At 35.5% G+C, this 11656-nt stretch overlaps 1 long non-coding RNA gene across 2 annotated transcripts; it reads left to right on the forward strand.

Annotated features, from left to right (window-relative positions):
- The first annotated feature begins 333 nt into the window (after window positions 1-333).
- On the forward strand, window positions 334-5262 carry LOC124896307. 2 transcript variants are annotated; one of them, XR_007052675.1, is made up of 3 exons: window positions 334-1689; window positions 4690-4819; window positions 4933-5262. It is a non-coding gene; the product is annotated as an uncharacterized LOC124896307 (long non-coding RNA). The 2 variants fall into 2 exon arrangements; XR_007052674.1 differs by having other exon boundaries at window positions 4957-5262.
- The last annotated feature ends 6394 nt before the right edge of the window (window positions 5263-11656 follow it).

The following is an 11656-nucleotide window of genomic DNA, read 5'->3' on the forward strand; positions in this document are numbered from 1 at the left end:
TGGTTTAACCAATAAGAAAATATGCATAAAATAGAAATAATAGCAATTAATTAAATTATTTTCACAATTACGCACATTCACAATTTTGAAATGCAATATCTACCACTATTATTATCGTTAAAATAACAGTCAATTCCATTCAATTTTCCTTTGGTGTTTTATTTTTAGGCAAACTTTTACTCAATTGGTGTTAATTACAATCAAAATTAACCTCAATTTGGTCATAAATTAAATTTCAATTTTAAACTTTTTTTAATCATATTTTATCTAAATCGTTGATCGAAATGATCCAACGACTGAGATCCAAAGCATCCATTCTTTTTCTTTTAAACAAAACAAAACCCTAATACCTCATTTCTCAAAAAATCTTCCGTCGCCTCTCCACACTCTCTCTCTACAAACCCTCTCTTCTTTACCTTCTCTATAAAACAAAACCATTGTTGACCTCCATCGCCGCTCCGCCTCGCCTCCCTCCATCGCTGCTCCGCATCTCTCCGTTCATCCCCCAACAGCAGCTGCCCAGCGCCCCTACCGGCTCTCCTTCTCAAACAGCCACCGCCGCCGTTCTCTCTTTCACCGGTGAGCTCCTCTCTCGCCACCAATTGTTGCTGCAGCCAGCTCTACAATCAAGCCTATTCCAGCCCAATGCCATTCTGACAAGCACCATTTTCTAATCCTTTGTTTCTTCATTTTTAACATATTTTTTTATCTGAAATTGACAAAATTTGACTGAAGTTCTTGTTTGATTTCTTCTTATTTGGATTTTTTTACATCTTTAGATTGTTATGTATGAAAACCCCAAAATTTATGAGCTATGATCAACCCTAGACGCAGAAGGAGCTGAATAAGTAACTGAAAGTGAAAAAAATTAGTCTTTCTAGGCTTATTAAAACTAAAGTAAAGGAGAATAATATGAAGAATAGGCTCACATATATTACACTAGGTTGAGGGATCTTATACAATTATAGTGTTGCTCTAAATGGTAGAATTTGACTGACTTGGGATCAAAATTGGTATGAAGTACATATTCTTGGCACCTCTCCTCCACTACTACATTGTATGATTATAGATAGATGCAAAGACCACCTGGTTGTACTCACTGTCATGTATGGTTTTAATACATAGATCAGAGGAAGTATTTAGCAGGATCTTCAGTTACACCAGTAGAAATTAGAGACTTTACTGAGTGTGTGTAGAATATCGGAGTTACTAAACTGCCCTGGAAGGGATAATACTACACCTGAACTAATTAGAAACATTGAATGGACAGAATTTCTAGTAAGATTGACATAGCATTTGGCAACTTTTCATTTCTTAGTAATTTTCAATGACTTTGACTATTCAAGATTATCATAAGAATGTAAAAGTGTCATTTAAATTCTTCAATGTGTGATCTTACATCTTTCTTGACCATGGTGGATACTATATCAGTAGTTTGTTCCTTGTCAAAAATTGTCTCAGGAGTTTTTCATATTTTAGAGTCTAGTTTGTCAAGCTATCATATTTTATAGTCAAGTTTGTCAAGGTGTTATTTTTTCCTCGAAGTCCTATCTGTTGGAAGATTTTGTCATTATTTTTCTTTCTCTATTTTCCTTCTCATGGGTATGTAGATTTGCTACAGGCGGTACACAAGGTTTTATGGAATCTCAGAAAGGACTGTTGTAGATTTGGTTCATCATTCATTGACAAGTGAGCGTCTCCTGTTCTGCTTAGGCTCATGTTTGATTTCTTAGTTGTGCTTACTAATTGTTTGGACTATTCTTTTACATTGATCAAATTATAAGCTGTGGAAAGAAGAAATTGAGAAATGGCAAAATCCTATCCTTAATGATGATAAGCTGCCGAAATGGTTAGTTTGATAGAGATTTTGTAATTGTTTTGGAATAGCATTATACTTTTTTTGTGTGTGTTAGCTATCATTACGAGCATAAGCATTTTTGAGAATGGAAGGTTAGAAATGGCAAAATCCTATCCTTAATGATGATAAGCTGCCGAAATGGTTAGTTTGATAGAGATTTTGTAATTGTTTTGGAATAGCATTATACTTTTTTTGTGTGTGTTAGCTATCATTACGAGCATAAGCATTTTTGAGAATGGAAGGTTAGAATAAAATTAACACGTAATACTTTGCAATAAAATCCGTACAGCTTACCAACCCTGCATACATCTATTTAATAGGGCTCAATGGAAGGAAAAAAATAGGTGACACCAATTAGTTGGAAATTTTTTTTAGTCATGATAGTATATTTTCTTCAAATCCCAAGCTTGCTAGGACTTCTTTAGCCTTTAGAAAATATATGGGACTTCATCTAGTACTTACTACTTTTATTGTAATATTAGTTCAAGATGACTTTAAATAGAGAAACATGATTAGTGAGGATTCATATAGCCAAGACCAACTTGTTTGGAATTGAGACGTAGTTGTAGTTGTATTACTTTTTTACTAGTCTTTTCTTTCTTTCTTCTAGCTATAGTCAACTTGTGTAATTTTTGCTGCTATTTACATAGTTCACTTTTCACTGTTTTGCTTTGGACATTTTTAAGAGTTGTCTGAATATTGCTACTTTATACCCTCTGTTCACATAACAGTTGAAATATGTATGGTACGAATGCTGATATTACGACACTGAATTTTATAGGTACAAGTTTATGCTATTTAACGAGGTGTATTTTCTGTTGGGTGGTGGGATAGTATGGATTGGTATTCATCTTCTTTTCTTTTTTTCAATTCTACACTTACTATTGTCTTAAATTCTTAGAAGATTGCTGAGTTATAAGTTCTATATTGAATCTATCAATTTGCCACTTGAAATACCTATTGGATCTAAATGGACTATTGAGTGTGATTCCTAGACAACACAGTTGAGTAGAGGGAAATGTGTACTAGTCACTTGAGAAGTGGATTAGTGACTTTAAAATGGTTTAGTGTAGTTCTTGAAAGGTGAACTTATGTTTTGAAATTAGTAAAGTGTAATCACTTGAAATTGGTTTAGTGTTGACACATGAAATGAGAATTCATGACTTGAAAATGGTTGGGCTTAGTCACTTGAAATGCGAATTAGAGAGTTGAAAATGGTTAAGTGTAGTGTTTTGAAATGTGTACTAGTCACTTGAGAAGTGAATTAGCGACTTCAAATTTAGTGTAGTTCTTGAAAGGTGAACTTGTTTTGAAATTAGTAAAGTGTTATCATTTGAAAAATGTGAATTCATGACTTGAAATTGGTTTAGTGTTGATAGTTGAAATGTGAATTCATGACTTGAAAATGATTAAGTTTAGTCACTTGAAATGTGAATTAGAGAGTTGAAAATGGTTGAGTGTAGTGTTTTGAAATGTGTACTAATCACTTGAGAAGTGGATTAGCGACTTAAAAACGGATTAGTGTAGTTCTTGAAAGGTGAAATTGTGTTTTGAAATTAGTAAAGTGTAATCACTTGAAAATGTGACTTGAAAATGGTTAGGCTTAGTCACATGAAATGTGAATTAGAGTTGAAAATGATTAAGTGTAGTGTTTTGAAATGTGTACTAGTCACTTGAGAGGTGAATTAGCGACTTGAAAATATTTTAGTGTAGGTACTTGAAAGGCACTTGAGAAGTGGATTAGCGACTTAAAAATGGATTAGTGTAGTTCTTGAAAGGTGAAATTGTGTTTTGAAATTAGTAAAGTGTAATCACTTGAAAATGTGACTTGAAAATGGTTAGGCTTAGTCACATGAAATGTGAATTAGAGAGTTGAAAATGATTAAGTGTAGTGTTTTGAAATGTGTACTAGTCACTTGAGAGGTGAATTAGTGACTTGAAAATATTTTAGTGTAGGTACTTGAAAGGTGAACTTGTGTTTTGAAATTAGTTAAGTGTAATCACTTGAAAATGTGAATTCATGACATGAAATTGGTTTAGTGTTTATACTTGAAATGTGAATTCATGACTTGAAAATGATTAAGTTTAGTCACTTGAAATATGAATTAGAGAGTTGAAAATGGTTAAGTGTAGTGTTTTCAAATATGTACTAGTCACTTGAGAAGTGGATTAGCAACTTAATAATGGTTTAGTGTAGTTTTTGAAAGGTGAACTTGTGTTTTAAAATTAGTAAAGTATAATCATTTAAAAATGTTAATTCATAACATGAAATTGGTTTAGTGTTGACAGTTGAAATGTGACTTCATGACTTGAAAATGGTTAGGTTTATTCACTTGAAATGTGAATTAGAGAGTTGAAAATGGTCAAGTGTAGTATTTTGGAATCTGTACTAGTGACGTCAAAGTGATCAAGTGTAGTCACTTGAGAAGTGAATTAGCGACTTGAAAATGGTTTAGTGTAGTTACTTGAAAGGTGAACTTGTATTTTGAAATTAGTATAGTGTAATCACTTGAAAGTGTAAATTCATGACTTGAAATTGATTTAGTGTTGTCACTTGAAATGTGAATTCATGACTAAAAAATGGTTAAGTGTAGTGTTTTGAATTGTTTCCTAGTGACTTCAAAATGATCAAGTCACCTCTACCTTCACCTCCTCCTATAGAAGAAGATATTGATACAGATTTGATTGGTCTAGTTCCTGGAGATATGGACATGCTTGGTAGAGTGTTCATCGATCCTGATGGATCTTCATAAGTTTATTTTTCATTAAATAGGTTTATTATTTTCATTAATAAAATATTTAAGTTTACATACTTATTATGTTATTTACAGGTGGTATCCCACGTCAAAAGAAGTTAATGAGGCTGTAAGGGAAAGCGTTATGAAACTTTTTACATTTCCTTGGCACGAGTGGTGGGACATTCCAATAGTCTCTAAACAAGCCATGTTTCAAGAGTTTAAGGTATATTAGATTTAATTATTATTTTGTTAACTTTAATATATATATATATATATATATATACATATATATATATATATATATAGAGAGAGAGAGCCTTGTTCATTGATTTTCAGACAATGTGTTGTTGGTTGGCAAAGCACGATCAGACCACTTCTACAATTTTTGAGAGACATGCTGCTATGTCACATCAGATTACACATCTTAGACATGCCTTGACATAGGTCGTTGCTCCTAATTCAAGTAGCGAAGAGAAAACACAGAGTGATGAGGAGTTTGTTGGGGCTACTCCTTAGTGTTGTTGGACTTGACTTTTAGATAATTTTTAGATATTGTTGAACTTAGCTTTCTATTAGTGAAAAATCTTCAGGAGTGTAAGTATTTTGAATGTTGTTGAATTCATTGTTTAAGTGTTGTTATTTTAAATTGTTTTAATGATTTGTTGATGTAGTGTGTTGTATGATTATTGTAATAATGTGTTGCATGAGGATGTATATGTTGAATTGCATTTTTATTTGACAGGTGGGATGCAGAAAATGCAGATTTCTACATCAAAAAAATACAGAAAAGCGATGATGGTAGTCGCTTTTTATTTATTATGAAGAACAAAAAGCGACGACCAACGTCGCTTTTTATTCATTATGAAGAACAATAAGCGACGGCCAACGTCGCTTTTTATTCATTATGAAGAAAAAAAAGCGACGGCAAACGGCTCTTTTTATTCATTATGAAGAACAAAAATCGATGATCAATGTCGCTTTTTATTCATTATGAAGAACAAAAAGTAACGATCAACGTTGCTTTTTCAATCTTTATGAAGAACAAAAAGCAATGACCAGCGTCGCTTTTTTAAGAAAAAAATTACTTTTCTTAAATTACAATGGATAGTGTCAATTTTTCTTGAAAAAAAATTATTTCTTTTCAATAAAGTGACGACGTGCGTCGTTTTTTGTTCATCATGTCTTCTTACCTAAAGAACAAAAAACGGCGCACAACGTCCCTTTTTATAAGAATAACTAAAAATTTCAAAAAACGACGTTCGTCGTAATAAAAGCGACGCAGGCAGTCGTTTTTAAAAAACAATGCCTTTTTTTCAGACGAAAAAATTGATGGATTGCCGTTGCTTTTGACCAAAATCGTGATGCTAGCCGTCGCATTTTGGCATTTTTTTAGTAGTGATTAATGATCCATGCACAGTAGATTGAGGAGGAGAAGGCTAAGGAGAGATAGAGGGAGAACAAGAGAGTTAGGACTGGTAGTTTCAACTTTGCTTAGATGAGGTTAGAAGGTGGTAACCGTCCCTAATTTTGTTCGAAATTTTTAGCTCCAGCTCCATCTTCAACTAGTGCTCCTGTGCCAAAGTTTAGAAATGACAATCAGGATAGGGTGTTAGGCTTTAAGTCCCAAGGCAGTGTAAACAGTGGTCACACAAATCCTCTTTGCCAGAAATATGGTAGAAACCATCAGGGTGATTGTAGAGCTGACAATGGTGTATGCTTTAGGTATGGCAAGCCAGACCATCAGATCCGGGAGTGTCGGGTAGTTGCTCAAAAGAGAAGGGATTTGCGTCAGTGAGGCAAGTCCCATCTGTCATCTGCTCCAGCAGGTTGCCCAACTCAGCAGGGCGCCACCTCCAGTGCCACTAGCAGTCAGCGCTAGAACAGACTATATGCACTTTATTCCCAATAGGATCACAAAAGTTCTCCTGATATGGTTATGGGTACGTTGCAGGTCTTTTATTTACATGTATATGCTTTGTTAGACCTCGGAGCTTTACTTTCTTTTGTAACCCTCTGTATAACTGTTAATTTTTGTGTCAATCCCAAAACCTTAACCGAACCCTTCTCAGTGTCCACTCCAGTAGGTGTTTCTATTATAGCCAAGTAGGTATACAAGAACTATGTGGTTACAATATCCCAGAAATTTACTTCAGTAGATCTTGTAGAGTTAGAGATGATCGATTTTTTTATTATTCTTGGCATAAATTGGATCCATTCATGTTATAACTCAATCGATTGTAAAAATAGGGTCGTACAGTTTCAGTTTCCAAATGAACCAATCCTTGAATGGAGGGGTAGTACTTTAGCGCTTAGGGGTCTATCTTGTTTCATACCTTAGAGAGAGAAAATGATAGCCAAGGGGTGTATTTATCATCTTATTCAAGTCAAAGACTCTAATTCTGTGACTCCCAATCTTGAGTTAGTTTTAGTAGTGAAGGAATTTTCAAATGTGTTCCCTGAAGATCTTACTAGAGTTCCTCCCGAAAGGGAAATTTGACTTCGGAATAAACCTTCTTTCAGATACCTAGCCTATCTTTATTCCGCCATACAAAATGGCTCCAGCTGAACTCAAAGATTTGAAAGAACAGCTAAAAGATCTCCTAGATAAGGGATTCATTAGGCCAAGTGTTTCTCTATGGAGCGCTCCAGTCCTTTTCGTGAATAAGAAAGATGGTTCCCTTAGAATGTGTATCGATTACCGTCAGTTGAAAAAAGTCACCATCAAGAATAAATATCCACTCCTCAAAATTGATGACTTGTTCGACCAACTTCAGGGTGCCAGTTACTTTTCTAAGATAGACCTCAGATCCGGCTATCATCAGCTCAGAGTCAAAGAATGTGACATTCTGAAAATAGCTTTTAGAACTCGGTATGATTACTTTGAGTTTCTAGTTATGTCCTTCGGTCTCACCAATATCCCAGAAGCCTTTATGGACTTGATGAACCGAGTGTTCCAGTTATATTTGGACATGTTCATCATAGCCATCATTGATGATATTCTTGTCTACTCCCATAACAAAAATGATCATGAAGACCACCTCAAAATTGTATTGTAGACTCTTAGAGCTCATTAGTTGGTCGCCAAGTTCAGTAAGTATGAGTTTTGGCTATGATTAGTAGCTTTCCTTGGATATATTATTTCCGATGATGGCATTAGAGTTTACCCTCAAAAGACCAATGCTGTAAGAAACTAGCCCAGACCCATCTTTCCGTCAGATATTAGGAGTTTCTTGGGTTTGGCTTGATATTACCGATGGTTTGTTGAATGATTTTTGTCTATTGCATCTCCCATGTCTAGATTGATTCAGAAAAAAGTCAAGTTTCAATGGTCAGATTCTTATGAGAAAATTTTTTAAGACTTAAAGACTTGACTCACCTCAGCACCAATGTTGGCCTTGCCTGATGGTTCAGAGGGTTTTGTTGTTTACTGTGATGTTTCTATAGTTGGTTTGGGGTGCGTTTTGATGTAGAAAGGTAAGTCTATAGCCTATGCCTCTAGACAGCTTAAACCCCATGAAAAGAATTACCCCACCTATGATTTTGAACTCGCAGCTGTTGTGTTTGCTTTAAAGATTTGGAGGCACTATTTGTATGGGGTGAATGTTGATATGTTCACAGACCACAAAAGCTTGTAGTATGTTGTAACGCTTTGATTTTTCTGAACCAGAATACTACACGGTGCTTATGACCCCGAAGGATCACAAGCTAACCCATGATTGATATCTGTACCTATACACTGCATATATAATGTAATAATGCGAAAAACATGAACATGTAGGCCATAAGGTTCAACTGAATAAATAATCTATCAAAACATAACATCTATATGGTTGAAAGCTACCCAAAACAATTGAAAACTGAATCAAATCTGAACATAAGTCTGAATACTGAATCTGAAAGTCTCTAAGTACTGTTTGAATAAGGAGTTGAAGGAACATGTCTCCAACTAACTCCATAAACTGATAACGGACTAAAATAATAATGAATAAATCAAATCATATTGTCCTCGAATGAAGAGGACTCACTGAATCTCTATGACTGGAAATGCTACTGCTACTGTTGATCTAGAGCTCGTGTCTTTGCACCTATGGTGTAATATAAAAAGAAAGCACCATAGCGCAAATGCGTCAGTACGAGGGAATGTACTGAGTATACGAGTGAGGTAGGCTATATATAAACAGGGTTTACATGCATGAACAATGCTAACTGTCTAACTGACATGAACGTAAGAGTACAAACATGCATACATAGTAACTGAAATTGTGGGAGCATGATAGCTAGTCCTGTATGCTAATACATAGTTTACTGATGGCTAACATGACTGATACTGAAATTTTGATAACATGGGCGACTGTATCTGGCAATCCTGAATCTAATGGAACTTTCTGAGTTTCGTACTGTAACTGAGTCTGACTGTACCTGACAGTCCTGATAAACTGAAATCTGAAAACCTATTTGAGTCTTTTACTAAGACTGATTTTGAAACTATGGGGGGTAGTTGTTTAACCGATATGCCCCAATAACGCATATAACTAAGTTGGGTTTCAATCTCTATCCCGACTGGAGGGGTGTCAATACCGTGCCACTGGTAAGGATAGTTGTGGGTGACCCTTAGCTGGCAGGTATTCGAAAGGAGAACGGTGGGAACCCTAAACCGACAGGTTAAGCCACCTCATCAACCCTAATCTGACAGGCTAAGATGTCTTAACCTACGCTGGCTACGTAGTTTTGGAACACAAGGATGACTGCTAAGAATCACACCTTAAAATAGTAGGTGAGTCCCTATCCCTGGGTTCACTTGGTGCTAACTTCTACTCCCATCTGAAGAGACTAAACATGATTCAAATGACTGTACATGGACAGATTAACTAACTTTCGTTGACTGACGGGGTAGTATTATTATCTGAGAGTTAACTGAGATCATGAGATTTCTGAGGTTTCCTGAGTCACATAACTGACTGAGTTCTATAGATTATAGCTTGACTGAGATTATCGTGACAACATGACATGGCTCTAGGCACACAGCTATGTTTTTCGGGTACGAATACCCCCAGGACTCGATAGAAGAAAACTAACACACATGACATGACTTGATCACAAGATTTGAGTCCATAATTCAGAATATCATAAGTAGGGGATATCATATTTCATATAGTTATTCAACATCTTAAACATTATAGGGAATGCATGGATATATTTCGTGTACATATTGTATATCTCTATTATTATCTTACATGTTTCATACCACCACAATAGCAACACATGAAAAGCATGGGATTCATATTGAATTATATAGCTAACATGGACTTGTTATTTAGACATCATAGAACCATACAAACATGAATTTCTAGCATCCTAAGCATTTTATCAAACACCTTGCATGCATTCTTTAAGGCATATGTGAGTTTCATACTGGCACCATATTAAACCACCTAAAATTCATGGTTTTCAATTAACAAACATATATATTCCATGAAAACACCTTTAGACATCATATTGAAACTTAAACAACAATCGTCAATATGTACATACTCATATCACCACAAAAAGTTTATAAAATAATATTTAAAACATGGTTCTTGAGCTCTATGAACGGATTGGATCCATAAATGAACACTACGCATACCTTAGGAAGGAAACCTTGATGATTTGCTAGAGAGTTCTTTGATTGGGAAACTTAATTCTCAATTATCTTAGAAAAAGGCTTGAATCTTGCTTTTGAGAGATGAGTTTGATGGAAACCCTAATCTTGTGGTTGAGAGCGTAAGAGAGGGTTTTTGAGATCCTTAATTGGAGAAAAATGGGAAAAATTACGCCTCTTTAGGGTTATAAGTCATGGAAGGTGAAGGAAATAGCCGAAATACCCTTATGAAATAAATTTTCAGTTGCTAAAAATCATAGCTGACGACATTTGTGACAAGGCGTCAAAAAATGTGACAAGCCATCAAAAATGTCGTCACACATGAGCTGGAATTGATGGTTTCTGCCTAAGCCTGACGACATTTATGACAAGGCGTTAAAAATGTGACAGGCCATCAAAAATGTCGTCACATAGAAGTTGGATTCTGCCTAAGGCTGACGACATTTTTGACAAGTCATCACAAATGTGGTAAGCTGTCACGAATGTCGTCACTTAGGAGCTGGTTTCTGCCAAAGGCTGATGACCTTCGTGATAGGGCGTCACAAATGTGGTAAGCTACAATGAATGTCGTTATTTAGGAGCTGGTTTCTGCCTAAGGCTGACGACCTTTGTGATAGGGCATCACAAATGTGGTAAGCTGGTTTCTGCCTAAGGCTGACGACCTTCGTGATAGGGCATCACAAATGTGGTAAGCTACCACGAATGTCGTCACTTAGGAAATGGTTTCTACCTAAGGCTGACGACCTTCGTGATAGGACATCACAAATATGGTAAGCTACCACGAATGTCATCACACTATTTCCAGCCTGACATGCTGAAGTAAAATAGGAATAACTCTTTGATCCGATATTGGATTTAGGCAAAGTTGGTATTGTTGGAAAGATAATTCAATTATATATTTGTTGATAGGTCATGAGCTCAAAAATTCCAAGTATAATGAGATATATGCTCGTTTGAAGTTGACTATACCAATATCCTTCGCAAGAGTTCAATCGGTAAGGAATGTTTTGATTCGTCTGATAGCGGGGAGTTATTTGAAGCCTTAATATACATCTAACCTACTCATAGAACTATAAAAGAAATATGGTATACTATGCATGAGCTTGGTACATGGCTCTAATATTGGTTTGGATTTTTCAGGGTATTACATATGTGTTTTTGCAGAAGTATTTAAATCTGTATCAGAGAAGATGGTTAGAATTGTTGTAAGATTATGACATAAGTGTTCTGTATCATCCGGGCAAGGCTAATGTAGTGGCAGATGCCCTTAGTTGGTTGTCTATGGGTATTATTGCTCACATTAAGGATGATAGGAAGAAGTTAGTTCAGGAAGTTCACCAGCTCTCCAGATTAGGTGTTCGTTTGGTAGACTCAGCTGAGGGTAGTGCATGGGTTCAAAATAGTTCAGAATCTTCTTTG

Source organism: Capsicum annuum, chromosome 1 (assembly GCF_002878395.1).
Source record: "Capsicum annuum cultivar UCD-10X-F1 chromosome 1, UCD10Xv1.1, whole genome shotgun sequence".
Taxonomy (NCBI): Eukaryota; Viridiplantae; Streptophyta; class Magnoliopsida; order Solanales; family Solanaceae; genus Capsicum; species Capsicum annuum.